The sequence below is a fragment of the Ambystoma mexicanum genome, chromosome 9 (assembly GCF_040938575.1).
Source record: "Ambystoma mexicanum isolate Mex_15411 chromosome 9, UKY_AmexF1_1, whole genome shotgun sequence".
NCBI lineage: Eukaryota > Metazoa > Chordata > Amphibia > Caudata > Ambystomatidae > Ambystoma > Ambystoma mexicanum.
Window position 1 is genome coordinate 1,197,633,718 of NC_090931.1, and position 17,152 is coordinate 1,197,650,869.

Sequence of the window (17,152 nt, forward strand, 5' to 3'; positions counted from 1 at the left end):
TGGCAGCAGCACCTGAGGGGCCAGGGGCCCGTTGCTGTTTTGCAGAGGGGCTTGGAGCCCATAGCTGTGCGGTTGAGGGGCTTACAGCCACTTACAAAGCGCCTGAGGGGCTAGGAGCCTTTTGCAAAGCGTTTGAGAGACAATTGCAGCACATAGGAGGGAGAGCTTCTTGCGTGGGAGGAGGTAGCTAACCAAGTAGCTGTTGACACATGAAGAGCAAGTTACTGGATTTTGTAGACTTACTTTTGGGTAACAGTGTGTTCCCATGCTGGAAAAGGTGGCTGCGGTGTCGGGAGGTGGCAGCAGGGGTGAGCTGTTATGTTGTGCCAGGCGGTGCTTTGAGGGTCATGGGTGGCACCGTTGCAGCTTGAGTGCGGACCTTGTCCGGCGGTGAATGTGACCGTTGGTTCAAGGAGCTTAGTGCTTCCAGGCGTCCCAACAGAAGTGGTGATGTCACACTTGAGTGCTGTGGAGTTGGTGATTGTGTGGAGTGTTCGGTACGCCACAGAGGTGATGAAGCTTGAGGGAGCTTTGCGTGAAGACCAAGAAGAGGACCCACTACGCTTGCTGAGGCTGCATTACGTCTTAAAAGCATGGTTCTTTAATCTAACAGTGTCTGCAACAGTTATAGGGATGGCGCAGAGTGATGAGAAGCCTCAATGGGCTTCAAGTACAGTGGCGCAAGGTGTTGTCGAAATGTGTTTGGGAGCCGAGAAGAAAGGAAAAATCTGAGGTGCAACCTTGGTGGGCGCAGATGCAGAAGTGGTAAATGGAAATGAAAGCGCAATATGAGTGTCGGGAAAATAGTAAAGTGTACCGAAGAGATGTCGGATGAGAACTAGGAAGGAAGGTGCCGTGGAAGGAAAGTGCTGCGGTCCGTGGGTTGTTCCCCGAGGGGCTTTCGGAATCCTTCTCAAAGGAAGTGGAGCGCATTTGGTCGTTGGACCGAGTAAGCGCAGCAAATGGAAAATGGGCTGTGTCCCCTGAGGTACATTTAATTGATATGAGTAGCAGGGAATGGAGACGACTTGGGCCGAGTTCCCCAAAGGTACTTTGTTTTCAAAATGGGTTGGCAGATGAAGCGGTAATCAAAGAGGATGCATTTTACTTGTTTCTGGTTATAGTATGTTCTTGTACCAAAGTTACTGTAGTGGCATGATGTGAGGCCTGGGTGTGATTGATGATGTGCACGAGATGTATGTAAATGTGTCGTGGCCTCTGTGTAGATATTACAGGGTATGAAGAATGGTGGTAGCATATGCTACGACAGTTTTGGTTAACATTTTCTTGCCATTGGTGGACTTTTAATGCAATAGGCAATGTGGATTGATTAGTGTTATAGTACATGGTATACAGAAATGTGATTAATGGAATATGCCACACTAATATTTTGCTTTGCAGGTGGGACTATTATTATTGTTGAGAACTGAGAAGCGTAGTTGGAGTTTTAGTAGAAATGTTAAGTGTTTTAATGTAGTGACATGTTATTGCAGTGTGTGGACGTGGTGTGAGACGGTCCTTGCTGGTGTGCTGGAGGCATTTCATTATGAAGCGATTGTTGTTGCTTGTGTGCAAGAAGCATTTAATAATGTGGTGTGTCTTATGTGATGCTTCCTCACAACGGTTGTGGTAGTGTAGTTTCAGGGAACACAGGTGAAGATGGGGGTGGCATCACAGCACCGTAGGGGTTCATGCTTTGTTCATGTTTTGTGTCGTTTCACTCGGTGTTTGGAACACCCAGCCTGGTTCTTAGGAATGTGTGGGTGCACAACTTGGAGTTGTGTGTTTGGTGTGGCTGTGAGGAGAGTAGTGGAGGTGTGGTTGGTTTGGGTGGTTCAAGTTGTGCAGAAGTGGAGAGAAATTGTGGGGCCTGAGTTTATGAGGATGCGTAGTGGTGCAATTTTCAATGGTTGGTGTCCTTTCTCCACTGTGTAGAAAAGGGGAAGGGCACTGTTGGAATGTGTTTTGGTACCATTATTGCTGGTGACGTTTTCATGGTTTGCAGTTGTGGTGGTAAGAATTTGGTAGTTATGCACGCAAAGGAGGTGGTGTGCGTGTCGTGTATGTGGGTGTTGTTTGTACTTTGTTCTGGTAGGTGTTATTTGTGTTCTCTAAGGAGGGGAGATGTGTAGTGATTTGGTATCTATGTTGCTTTTGTTAGTATGAGTGGAATGTTGGATGAGTGACATAGAATGCTGCCTGTGAGAATGTTGTTGTATGGTTGAGAGTTCAGAGTGAGTCAGTTGGAGTGATATAGCCTACCTGAGAGGATGCCGGTGTATGCTGCCTGGAACTCAGATGTACTTGAACTGATAAGCTTTATTCAATGTACTGGAACTTCAATAAAGAAGCTACAAGAACATCATCTGAGGTCAGAATGATCACTGGGAACCCAGAGCTTTACAATATGATATTCACCATGTCCATTACCTGTCTAAAAATGCATGCAAAACATAATCCAGAATTCACAAACAACATGCATCATCTGCTTACATTCACTTAAAATCTTCACAATTTTGATGACATCTGTTGAAGCTGTATAGCAGGCTTAGGTATGTATGCTGAAATATACACCCTCTACTGTCACTCTCACTTCCTGTGACAAAAACTAGGGTCATCACTATTTGTAGTATGTGATTTCTATTGACAGAAAATAAACTGGATATCACTGAATCGTAACAGGTAACATCTACCTATGTTTCCTAGCCACTAATTACCCAAGAAAACCAATACCTACTGGTCCCTAACAAACAACATTGTGCAATATAATTTGTCATTGACAGTTTGCCAGAGCCACATAAACTGGGGTGATGTCAGAAGAACTTGTGGAAGTACGATGGGTTATATGGTGGCAAAAGAAAGAAGAGTGCTCAACACAGAGTCGGTTAGGGTGGATGTGCCCAGGGCATTCTGGGCATTGGACTGTGCCAACTCCTCAAGACAATTAAGGTATGGGTAAATCAAGATGGCATGCTCCCAGTGAGTTTGTGGATGCCCAGGAGCACGGGGATTGCACTGAAGTTGCTTCCTGTATCACTTTGAGGACTGCATATGCTTGCACTTCTGTGTTTTTATGGTTTACAATATGTGCAACTTTCTTTGCTGACATGTATAATTGTAAAACATGCACCAAAATCCAATTGCTCAGTGGTTCTGTTAATAATTTATGCACGCATGTCACAAATTGTTACTGCTGCTTGTCATTATAGTCATGGCAGATAGCATTCACATGGATCCCTCTGTGATCTGATTGGTTTATGCAGTTGCACGGACAAGGAAGATTTCATTTAAATCCAATCTTCTACACCCACATGAATATGCAATGCATAGAACAGCTGTGATGTGCACCCAGTCTTTCCTCTCCACTCCAAACCTGAGTGCATAAGTTACATATATTACTACGCAGCATCTCACATTGCCACAGCAATGGGGGCATTACCTCTCTTCCGGCTTGTTCCTTCATTAGCAGAGTGATCTCAGACCAGAGCGTATCTCAACACTTGTGCTCGCTCTAAGGCATTTTTCTCCCTCTCTAGTTCTTGGAGCTCTCAGTCTCCTGTAGTTTTTCCCATGTTCCTTTTTGCTTCTTCCTTGTTCTGTGCTCGTTGGCCTTCCTCCTTCTTGATTTTCCCCCCACTTGGCCTTGTTCTCCCTCTGGCCTTGCCTATGCTTCCCTTCCTTTTGCCTTGTAAATTCTTGTCCTCTCCAGGTTTCACTGCTACCTTGGCTCTGTTCTTGCCCACGTAAAACCCCAGGGTGTTATTCCATGGTGCCGGGAGATAGTCTCAGAGCACTAGCGCATAGTCACTTTATGGCTGTGATCCTGTGCCATATTCCTGTATCAGTTATACTCGACTTCAGTTATCTCAGTGATGACAACGTGGCAAAGTCAGGATCTTCCACACCACTGAGGAATATGGGTATGTGACATCGGCACCCTGCGCATCTTGCCACTTTGGCCTTTTATAACAGCATGACACACTTTTATCAAAACTCCTGGGTTGCTGCTGAAGAAAAGGAAGTGGCTCAAGAACTATAATGGAAAATAGTGACAAAAGACTTTTAGCTCCACCCAAATGACTCTCTAGCTCTAAAATATATAGTACCACTGGGTGAATATGTTAGTTTGCATAATAATGGAGACATATTCTTTGAAAAAGGTTGAAAAGTATTAATGAAGTCGACTAGAGTCCCAAATGCCACTGCATTGCACTATGGGTTATTGAAGCTTGAAGTGACAAGTCTGTGTGCTTCTAGCTTCCAGAGGGCTGTTGGGTATTTTGTATAGATTTGGGGCCTAGCGGTATTTTCTTATCGCCAAAAATGAAAAGAATTCAGTAATAATCACTCTTTGCATTCAGATTGGATTTGGTATATAGTACTACAGTATACATACATTGTTTCAGCACACAGATACATTTAGTGGTATACATTATGTTGGTATGTGTTATTGGTGGTATTTCTGGTGAGCATAATTCCTTTGTTTTATATGTGGCCACAATATCGAGAACCCCTTATTTTTGTTTAGTTTGTTCGTGTGATCACTAAAAAGGCCTCAGGCTTACATTTCAGGAACACCACATTTTCATTTGGAGTGCCACCATGGGCTGTTCTCACTGACTTATCTGCGACAGCGAGCTAACATGTGGTATTCATCACCAACCTATCTACATCAGTGAACTATGTCCAGGCCTCTCTTTCTGCTGACTCATGTACCTCCAGCAGCAGGCTATTTCATTATGTTATTATTATGTTCCGTTCAAAAAACACACTCACTTATATACTGAATGGAATCGTGCACACAGCTACCGCCAAGTCTTATTTTTAGCTACCTTAAAAATGACAATTGCACTGTCTAAACATCTTCCCATATTATCAGTGCTATAATGGTAGATGCACAAAGAAAAGAGAAAAATAAAACACACTACCCGTCTGCTTTCAGATATTTTTGTGTATTATAAAAATTGCATTTCAACACAATCTTACTCTTTTTACAGAAATAAATGGAAATTGCACAGTAACAACACTATCTGTAACAAAATGAGAAGAGAGCGGCGAGAATATATACAATTTGCAACATTAAACATGTTGATAAAACACTGGAATTCCCTCTTCTACTCTGACTGAATAGTTTCGCACACATACACACTGCCCCCGCACTCTGCAATATAATTACCAAGCCTGTCCAGCATGTGAAATTCTTCGGCTGGTCGCCTTCTGGAAATGGCTCAATGCTCCCTCTTAATTCACCCCAGCAAGGACGAGCATCTGCCGTCACTCAAACCGGGGCTTATTGACTGGAATTCCCAGTCTCTGCAGCACTGCACTGGGATCTGTTTTTTTCAATCAGGAAACTCCCCAGCCACCAGCCAGGTCTTTCTCCGAGCTGTGTAAAATGTCTTCTAACTCTTTTCTTCCCCTAGATTCTACAGGAAAACTCTTGTTACCTCCCTTAATGTGACGTGCATCCAATAAAATCCATCATGTCCTATACTCCTACTTTCAACAATGGCTTGGCTTATACAGTTGCAACTGTAACAAAACCCGTTTCCTGCTTATTTGAGTCTTTGCTTCCTGCAAATACTGTGGACAGAGCACAGATAGAAGCAAAGAGAAAAAAATCTGGATGCACGTTTAAAATCTTCAGAGCCTGTCTTTTCCATCTCATTTTGCACTGGAGAACACATTATATTATTAATGAGTTAAAATCATGTTAGTATTGTTAATGAGGTTAGTTCATTAATCCTCGAATGTGTCTCCTGCAACAGAGGAATTTCAGGTGAGAAAAAAAAATATATGCTTTTAACTGTGAAAAAAAAATTATTTGCATTTTAGATGTAGAAATCGTTTTTGACTGAATAGCCTGTTTTCATTTACATGTCCATGTCACACTGGCAACACATGCCTTGCTGTACCGCATTATAGCAATGTACCAAACCTATGCAGTGGTGCTGCATGAAAAAAAATATGCTAAATAATCTTACATATTCCCTCCTTTTTTTTTTAGAATTTGGCTATGATCCAAGCCAATTTGAAAAAAACTTGCCCCCCGTTCTTCTTTTAAAATGTATGCGTATTGGGATATCTTTCTCTTCCTGACGTAGTTACTAAGATTAGCAACATTTTCATTTTTACTGATAGCACAATCAACCATCCACCCATGATTAGCACCAGGACAGCTAAACCCACTATTGAACGTTCCCCCCATGTTCCCCAATTAAATCTTTCCACCTCCATTATACCCAGGTTACTAACTGTAATATTGTTTTTTCTCAGATTCATTTTTATTACATGTTTTTCTTTATGATTCAATAAAAACTCCACATCTGGATCTATTGGAAATGTGTCCCTTTGAAAGAAATCAATATTTTCTACTTGGCTTTCCCAAATATCATTTGTCACGTGAAACAATGTTAACCCTCCAATTGACACAATTGTATCCTTCGGAACCTGTAAGTAAAAAACATTATATTTCACCTGTTTAACCACATATGTTCCATGATTCAAATGTACTATTGTCATGTTCTTTAAATAGGTGCTGACCAACCATTTACCTCTGACCATCTTAGCCTGTGCCAGTTCTTCACTCCCCATATTGCTAATGATCACTTCACATCCTTCTGATATACTTGGGTCAGATTTCAAGCCACAAATAGCATCTGTGGCATCAGGAACAAACCGTTTACCTGGACACATATCATTTTGTTCTTTAAATTTGACACACGTTTCCAAGTTTGGTATTAAGTAAACTTCAGACTCCCATGACTGAAACGCCACCACTTCTGGAGTCTTACTCTTAATAAATTTGTCCTCTTGCCAAAACCCCACGTTGTGTACCCACTTGGTTTGATAAATAAGTTCAGGAGCTACATATGGGATGCATATTAAAAACCCAATCTCCAACCTTTCCAGGTCCACATACAATGGCATTGCATTACCCATTTCAAATGCAATTTTTACCTGTACCACATCAATTTCCCTCCTGGTCAATCTTTCTATCATTTGATGAATAATATCCTGCGAAACAAAATACAAGGGGATATGTCCTTGAATCAATTGTGAAACTGCAGTTTGAACTTCTCTCATATAATTCGTTAATAGTCTATCAACAGGACTCATTATATTCAATATTTCATTTAAAGTTCTGTCATGCTTAATAATTAGCTTAGTCACCCGTTGCATCACATTCGCTTCTTCATTTAGAATGATTGCAGTTTCATTTATGAATCTTACTTGTTCATCCAATCCCCCTCTAATCCCATCTAATGTTTTTTGTATTATTTCTAGGTCAACACTCAGTTGTTGCTCTTTAGTACTCAGCGTTCCTACCGAAATGGCATTGGCTGTTGATATTGTGGTACCTATTATGGCTCCAACTATAGACATTACCAATGATATCGTGAGCATCATCGCTCCTCTTTTTCCTCTCCTCTTCTTAATGTCTGCTGAATTCACAAATGTTTTTTCCAATTGCATCAATATATCTCTTATTGACTGCTTAGAGTCCTCTTTTCTTGTTTCCAACCACTCTTTAGTCTGTTCAATCTTAATTCCGGTATGGTTCAAATCTTTTTCAATCAAAATCTCAGGATTCAATGGTATGTAGATATTCTGGAAAATCATCCTTCTATCACACATGATGAATCCTGGTGCCTCTTCTACCGCGATACCAGATGCTGGTCCAGGTTCAATGACAACCTGTGCTTCTGAATTTTTGAAGATCCCTCCGAATATCATCATCATTAACCATATTGTTGGTGTCATCTTCAATGTTGATCGCTTTGCAGCCTTGGTCTTCGCCCCCCTTCGGGGCTTTTCCGGAATCCGTCCACGTGGGCTCCAGAACTCCATTGTCTCCCGTGACCTCCGGTACAAATATGTTAATATTCAAAATCAAATAGAAAGGAAACATTTAAGTATATAGCACAATATTAACTTCACCCTTTTGCCAAAAATAAAACATGCTTTGTAAAACATTTTGCCCTTTTACTTTCACCTTCTGAAATTAAGCACAGGTTATAGAGAACAAGCATACATAAAACAACATTCAATATTTAATGCATTTTCATTCTGCACACCACAGCTTCTATTTTTTTTTATATTATATATATATTTACATATATTACAGTGTTTATGTGCCATTATAATCAACCATCTTTATTTAACTTCTCTGTCACTGCCTCCTGACTGTGCCCATTTATTTTACCTTTTTGTGTTCAAGGGACTTTATCTGTTTCTAGACGCTCCAGATTTTTTATCTCATGTCTGGGATGACATGGCTTGATTTGGTTTACATGCACAAACTGTTCTGTTGCTGTTTCACCTTCAGTCTTTAAAATTTTGTAAACTACAGGAGAGACTTTATCTATAATTCGGAATGGCCCCTGCCAGGCTGCTAGGAATTTGAAATTTTTCTGTTTACTTTTTCCAAAATGAAATTTATACACCTGATCCCCTACACAATATTCCTTTACTGTTGACTTTTATCATAATATGTTTTAGCACTGTCAGCAGCCCTTTCCAGATTTCTCTGTACAAAAGCAAATGCATGTCGTAAATGCGTCCTCAGCTCATCAATGTATTCATGAACTGTAGATGCGCTTACAAGTGTCTGCTCATGTGTTCTGTATAGCAGTTGTTGTGGTAACACCATTTTCCTACCTGGCAATACTTCATGGGGGCTAACACCTGTTGCTTTGGCAGGAGTTGATCTGATTGCCATCAAAACCAACGGTAAATGTAAATCCCAGCTGGAACCTGCTTCTGCCACAAATTTCTTTAAAATGTCCACAACAGACTTATTACCCCGTTCAACTCCACCTGAAGAAGCCGCCCGATATGCGATACGTAGTTTCCTTTTCACACCCAGTATTTGCCATACCTTGCTCATTAGAGCACTTGTGAAATGGCTTCCTCTGTCTGACTCAATTCTTTGTGGCAACCCAAACCTTGAGAACACATGATTCACTAGCAATGTGGCTGATGTTTGCGCACTACAATCTGGTGCAGGAATACATTCAATCCACTTCGACATCAAACATACCACACCCAAAATATAACGGTTTCCTCTGGCCGACCTTTTTAAAGGCCCTACATAGTCTATTTTCAAATCTGACCATGGAAGGGTTAGGCCTCTTTTCATTAGTGGAGCTCTGTGCATTGGTGAAGCAGGTTTAAATTGGGCACATACTAGACATCCTCTAGTATACAATTCCACATCTTGGGACATATGTGGCCAATAAGCATAATCATTTAGTATTTCCAATGTTTTTTGTGAACCTCTGTGGCCTGCAGTTATGGCATCATGTGCATGGTGTAGCATTAGCCCTCTAAATGAAAGGGGTACCACCCATTGTATCTGTCCTGTTATGGACTCTTTAACCATGAGTCCATCCTGTAGTCTAATTCGTTTTTTATTCTTTAATAGCACTCTCAATTCCTCTTTTCCCACACAATCATCTTCTGTTAAAGGGTTTTGTCCAGGATCTATCAAATGGTTATAATAGATTCCCAAAATTCGATCATTCTTTTGTGCCTCAATCAAATCTTGTTCTGGGGTGTTGTAACTCCATTGTACCACTGATTGTTCTGTCTCCTTTGGTGCTTTAGAACGTGCTACTGCATCAATCTGTATTTCACCCAGTAAATGTTCAATAGGTAGCAATTCTCCCATCACAGCCCCCAAAAAAAGGTGGTCTGCCTTATCATTCCCCTCTTTATCCTCTCCTGGAGTTTTTAAATGCCCATGAATTTTTCTCCAGTATATTGTCAAATTATTTTCTGACACCAATTTGTCTATGGCTTGTATCATTTTTCCATGCATAAGTGGCTTTTTGTTGTATGTAATTATGCCTCTCGCTTTCCAGCCAGCTAGATATTCCACAAAGCTATTTCGTGCATAGTCAGAATCAGTCACCAGGACAATTTCACTGAATTTATTATCAATTGCAGTAGTAATTGCTTTATAAATGGCTGCCAATTCCGCTACTTGACTTCTCCTAGCTCCAATTCTCATCCCTATGCTGGGGATACCTTCACATTTCAACCAGACATTTCCTATTCCTGACACTAATTGTTTATTACTGTCATTTTCAATGTGAAAAGCACAACCATCAACATATACAGTTGGCAAGTCCTTGCATGTTTTTTCATCAAAAGCCTTGTGTGGTGATTGTTCAAACTCCTGTAAATTAGGTTCTATTTCCATTTCGTTTGATGCTTGTTCAGCTGCACAGTCATGTAAATCTGCCTAACCTTGAGCAATTGGGCTCTTTTTATTTTGGCCATATCTCACTTCTACAGGAAAACCTTGTAATGCTAGCGTCCATGAAGTGATTCTGGACTGCGCTAGATTACCTGACCTAATTCATTTACTCTCTAAGAATTTCAAAGGTTGATGATTTGTTTCAATAATCACCTTTTCTCCCTGAACAATGGGGCGGAAATGTTGTAGCGCCCACACAGTGGTTAATAGGGCCTTTTCACATTCATTGAATTTCATTTCAACTTGGGAAAATGCTTTACTTGCATAGGCAATGGTTTTGTGATTCACATCATGTTTTTGTGATAACACTGCTGACATACAATGTTCAGAGAAACCTATTTCTATAAAGAAATCCCTATCCTTTATGGGGTATGCTAAACAATGTTGCCTTTACAAGACATTCCTTCAATTTGGCTACTGCCTCAGACTGCTCTTTCTCCCATTTCCAGGGCATATTTAGTTTTAGCAGTTTAGTCTATGTTTGAGTGATTTCAGCATAATTTTCAATGAACTTTCTGTTATAGCCTGTCATTCCTAATAAACATTTTACCCGTTTCACATTTTTAGAGTCTTTTAGTTTTTGTATGGCCTCTATTTTCTTCTTTTGTGGATTTAGCCCATATTCAGTTACCTCATGGCCTAAAAAATTCACTTTTTTCTTGCACCATTGTGCTTTTTGTAAAGACACTTTGGCGCCTGCTTTCTGCAATTGGCCAAGCACATGTCTTATTTCATCAAAATGGTTTTTTAAGCTTTCATTTTTTATCAGGACATCATCCACATAAACTATGGTTCCTCTTTCCGCTGCATCAGGCATGGCCTTCCTCAAAAATATTCCAAATTCACTCCCACTATTATCGTACCCGAACGGAGTTCTAACCCATGTGTATTGAGTCCTGTCAAATGTAAAGGAAAATAAATTCTGTATCTCCTCTGCCAATGGGACACACCAATATCCAGAGGTGAGATCTAATGTGGTAAACACCTTTGAACCATGTACCTGAGCTAGGCCCTGATCAATGAATGGCAGTGGCCATCTGGACACTGGTACTCTTTTATTTAACTCCCTCAAGTCTGCACATAGCCGCCATTGACCATTTGGCTTTAACACACCTAAAATAGGCGTGTTGGATGTGCTATGGATAGGCCTGATGATTCCCTGCGATTCTAAATTTTTAACAATCTCTGCCAATGATTCTAAACATGCCAGCGGTAGTCTATACTGGCGTACATACTGGACTTCTGCTACACCCTTCCGGAAGTGTGGCCACATGTAAATTAGTTAGCCCGCAATCATGAGCGTCTTTGGCAAATACATCTTTAAATTCCATAAATATCTTCCTCAATTCGTTTCTATCCTCATCGTTGTCACACGCATCCGCTAATAAGATCTGCTCTTCTACCATTTTGAAAAATTCCGGAAAATGTTCCGGTAGTGGAATCTCGGCGCTTTCCTCTAGCTGTGTGGCTGTGTCTCTTTGTAAAGCTGCCACTTTTAAATGTTTTGGCATGTCAGCTTCCATTTCAATGGGCTGATTTTCCATTTCATTTTCACTTAAATCAAATGTTAAACAACTATCTTGATAACAGCACACTGTCTCACTTGAATCATAAGGGTACACGGAATGAATTTTAAATATTCCTTTGGGCTGAGAGTCCAGGTATTCTGGCAACTCACCCTTGGCATCTACATACTTTTCAGGGATATTTCCAATCACCATGTTATTTAGATCTGCAGTATAATGTGATTTTTGTATGGCCCTTCCTAATGGGGAGTTTTCTTCTAAATGAATTTCTTGACAACCGTTATTATTTACCATAATTCTTACAGACCCTTCACCAATATCTACCAATGGAATGTATTCATAATCCAGGCCTTGCTGTTTTATGGATTCATTCAGGCACACAAATGCATCAGAGTCTTTCATCTGCTGTCCATTTTTGCATTTCAGTGTTATTGCAAACTGTTTGTAAATGCAGGAATAATAGTATCTTTCCTCATTTGTAGTTCGATTGCATAAGGAACCAGTGATAAGCCCTTCTTTTGTCTTCAAATTCAGGTGCCGGCCAACCTAGGCGTGACCATATTTTTTGATTAAGGAAATCTAACACCATACACATTCTGTGCATGATGTCATTGCCCATGTAAAAATCATTTTGTGTTCCACTCACTATCCATACATTATGGTAAATTGTTTTCTGCCCAATGCTAATTTTTACCATGCATCTGCCTGCAATTCGGTTTTCAAAATCTGGACTGTCCAACCCAGAAACATATTGGTTTTGAATCCTAAACTTCGGGATTTCTTCCCTCTCCATTATTTTTTGCAACAAATTCTCATTAATGAAGCTCCTCTCCTGCTCAAGCGTTAAAGTGGCTTTTATTGTTTTAAAACAGTCATTTATACCAACATGAACCCATGGTTGCTCATCTTCCATGTGTATTTCAGCAAGAGTGGTAATGTGTTTTTCTGAATCTGCTTTAGGAGTAATATAATGTTTGCATATCTTTTCTTTTAAATAAAAACGTAATGTGTGCTCATCTATGGCGGTCTGCCAATTTTTCCTTGGGTCCAAGTATATTTGTACAGGTAGTCTTTCATTATCGCTCTGCATTTTGTCTTGACACATTAATATAACAGTGACACTAGGTATGCAGCTATTCTGGAAATATACCTCCGCAGCATCATTTGTTTTGGCAACGGTGTGACATTCATTTATATTGCTGTTTTGTGATTTTAGTTTCTTAGGTCTCAATGGTTTTTTGGTTAAGGACCACAGCACTCCATTCACCCCATCTATGAGAGGAGACAATCTTTTCAGGCAATCTGACCCCATCAGAAATGGAATTTCACAAATAGATGTGATCAATACCTCTTGTTTCATTCTGTGCTTTCCTATTTTTAGGTCAACCTCAGTTACACCTATGATGGTCACCTCCTCCCCATTAAAGTTATGCACTGGACCTTGATTTTCCTTCACTGTGATCTGATTCTGTGGGGATCCCCCTTCATTGATACTCTTTACCAGCTCCTTGGACATAATTGTGGCCTGTGCGCCAGTGTCAATCATTGCAAATGTTTGGCATTTTTCTTCTACAGTGATGGGAGCATAATGCCTGTCCTCAACTTCCTCTAATACACATAAGAAGTGTGAATTCTTGCTGATTTCAGGACTCACCTTTCTCAGGCCTTTTTCACTTTTGGCTAAGCACATTGGTAAATGGAAAAACATTTTTCCCTCCTTTTTACCCATTTCTGCGTGAGAGACTTTATTCATTTCTCCATGTTCAGAGGTTTTTAAGAGTGTGGCCACTGTTCGCCTATCCATCCAGGTATCATCAGGGGCCACATTACAACCCTCCAACTGAACATGTGTAACAACATCATTCAGCAATCTGTCATTGTTTAATTATGTGCATTTGTGACCATTTAGTGTGGTACCAGCCCTTTCAGCCTCTTCAAAAATATGTGGCTCAAAGAATTCTTCAGGTGATTGGCATGTACCCTCCTTTGGAGTATTTCCTTTTTTTGCCTGTGTTTGGTCATTGTTTTGACTGCCCAGGGAAGGAATTATAGCATCCCCATTTACTCCCTGTTTACTGGTATGCCCCATGCATGAGTCATTTTTCTTAAATCTGTCTCTTTGTTCTTTTGGAATTTCAGGTTTTCTTATTTCATTTGTACAAATCTCCAATGTTTGATTTAACTCTAGGTTAAACCATACCTCTCTTTTAGAAGTATTTGCACTTTCTGTTACATGTTCACTTACTGGCATCTTCACTTTTAAATCATTAGACATCTCAGAATCATTATGCGAAATTACATCAGCGCAATCTGTCTTTTTGGTACTGCAGGTATCATGAGTACTTAGTCACTTTTCAGAAGAAGCCCCCCAGTCATTGCTATGGCCATCAGCCCCCTTCTTTGATGACTGTTTTTGTGCTGTACAAAGCTTCCCTATTTGTTCGGCTAACATTTTCACTTCGGCCTCAAGGCACTGGAACCTTTCCATCTCTCTAGAATCCACTCTCTGTGGTCTAGATCGATATTGATTGCTTTCTCCCTGATTGGATCTATTCTGATAACTCTCAGGTGAGTGATTTCTATTGGGATAGTTTCTGAACTCTTGATTCATTTGTGGAGGGGAGCGGGGTGCACCCATTCTTTGGTTGTAGTCCCTTGGTGGGGAATCATTGTACTGACGTGGAGTATAATTCATGTTCTGTCTCATGTCCTGTCTCTCAGGTTGTGGGTACTGGCCCCTATGTTGATTCCCGTTATCAGCAAATCGATCCACATATCGGGGTCTATCCTGATTACCATATATCATGGTGTAGGGATCAAATTTGCTCTGTGTCCCCAATGTCTGGTAGGGACCATCATTTCTTTGATCTTGATTTTGTCTCTGATTATGGTTCAAACCTGACATATCAGACCGATAGCCTGCCTGGGGCCTATCTCCTAAATACCTAGGACTGATGTAGCTCTCCCTATTACTAGGATCATTTGATTGAAACATTGGTGCAGAGTGTGATGACCTTTGTTGATTAAACCTTTGTTCAGGTGCCGAATTATTTTTACCTGGACTTTGAGCAGACTCAAGGGACATCTTGGCTGACCTGATTTCCATCACTGTTGCTGAGGGTTCTTTAGATTTAGGTCTAGTATCTTTCATTTTATCACTTTATTTACCCTGACAATAGAGTACCTCATATAGTTTTGTGCTTTGATGCACAATCCACTCAAGTGACTTGTCACGATCAAATTCACGAACCAATTGGGATATGATGTCTTTCTGTAGCCCATAGAAGTAGGCCGTTTTAAATTCATTAGAATTGGGGTCAAAAGATACATCAAAGCGAGAAAATGCTCTTTTTAAGTCTTGTAAAAACTGGCGAGGGGATGTATTAGGCCCAGCAGTAAGTGTGTAAGCAACTTTCTTTGCCTCCTGTAATGACTGGAAAGGAGAAAAATGACGCCTAATTTCTTTTTCAAACTGCACCCATGTCATATTCTGCTGTTCATTTAATCCCCTTATGATGCTAGCCGTCGGAGCATCTAAAGTTAAATGAAAATATTGTCTGTACTGTTCCTTAGGTATCTGGAGTGCTTTAAAAATGTCATGAACCGCTTCTAAGTGATCCTCAATGCAGCATTCCCCTCCTATTTTAAATGGTTTGATCAGAGCTTTAATAGATTTCATTATTTTTATGGGGCTACTTGTTGCAATGCATGGAATTGCACTACTTGGTGACTCAATCCTGGTTCCAGGTGTATGGGATTGGTGGCAGCCCCTAATGGGAGTATTAAATCCCCCAAGGGTGCTGCAACCAAGTTCAGTCACCGGCCCAGTCACTGGAGCACTAGCTCTTTGTGTAGAAATAGAATTCACCTCCACTCCATTGAATGTAATACCCTGCCGCCTCTCCTGGGACCTGGGAATGCACATTTGCTGTTCTAAGTCCTTGCACTTTTTAAGGAGCCTGTCTGCTTCATTTTGCAGATAGTTGTTTTCATCACTCATTTTTTATTTATTACCTTCTGCATGTCGCACATTTGCATTTGGCATTCATTGAATTCTTTGTTTCTCTTGTCTCTTTCTTGAATCATTTTAACCATTTCTTGCTCTGCACCTTGGAGATCACTTTCTTTTTCAAAATGTTCTTTTTGTAAAATCTGCATTTCTGAAACAATCTCATCTTTATCCTGTCTAATGTGGTCCACTAAGGCTTTTAAGTGTACCAATTCTTGCTCACTATCCTCAAATTGTTTCTTGCTTTTGGACAACTGAGCATCAAAATCTCTGCATTTTAATTGCATGTCTTTTTGGCATCCTTCTAATTCTGTTCTTAACATCTCCTCTTTTTTACTTGCCCCATCTATGTCAGTCTTTAACCTGTTAATTAGCTGGGTATCATTTTCTTGCATTCGCAGGGACCTATTCAAAATAAACCATATTTTGGCGCATAGCCCTATTAAACAGTCTTTCTCTGCACTTTTATCGGCTGCATTCAATAACCTTGTAAGGCAGACCTGAATTATGCTGCCTTCTGTAAAAATATTGTCTAGTTTTTCTTTCTGCACCTCACCCTGAATGTGGTCATGCCATTCTGAGGTACTGTTTGATGACCACGTCCCATGTGCAAACAACTTTGCCTCTAAATATTGCACTAGGTCTGAGAATGTGGTTTCCCTTTGTGAAATTCTGAAATCGTTTTTGGTGACACACTGTTATTATGAAATGGGTTCCCTTTAATGTACAGATGGCAGTGTGAGACACACTTGCCACGCCCAGTAGGTGCTCTATGATCACTTTCCCGGCCAACGCACCATAAATATGTTGGGTATTTTGTATAGATTTGGGGCCTACCGGTATTTTCTTATCGCCAAAAATGAAAATAATTCAGTAATAATCACTCTTTGCATTCAGATTGGATTTGGTATATAGTACTACAGTATATATACATTGTTTCAGCACACAGATACATTTAGTGGTATACATTATGTTGGTATGCATTATTGGTGGTATTTCTGGTGAGCAAAATTCCTTTGTTTTATATGTGGCCACAATATCCAGAACCCCTTATTTTTGTTTAGTTTGTTCGCGTGATCACTAAAAAGGCCTCAGGCTTACATTTCAGGAACACCACATTTTCATTTGGAGTGCCACCATGGGCTGTTCTCACTGACTTATCTACGACAGCAAGCTAACATGTGGTATTCATTACCAACTTATCTACATCAGTGAACTATGTCCAGGGCCTCTCTTTCTGCTGACTCATGTACCTCCAGCAGCAGGCTATTTCATTATGTCATTATTATGTTCCGTTCAAAAAACACACACACTTATATACTGAATGGAATTGTGCACACAGCTACCGCCAAG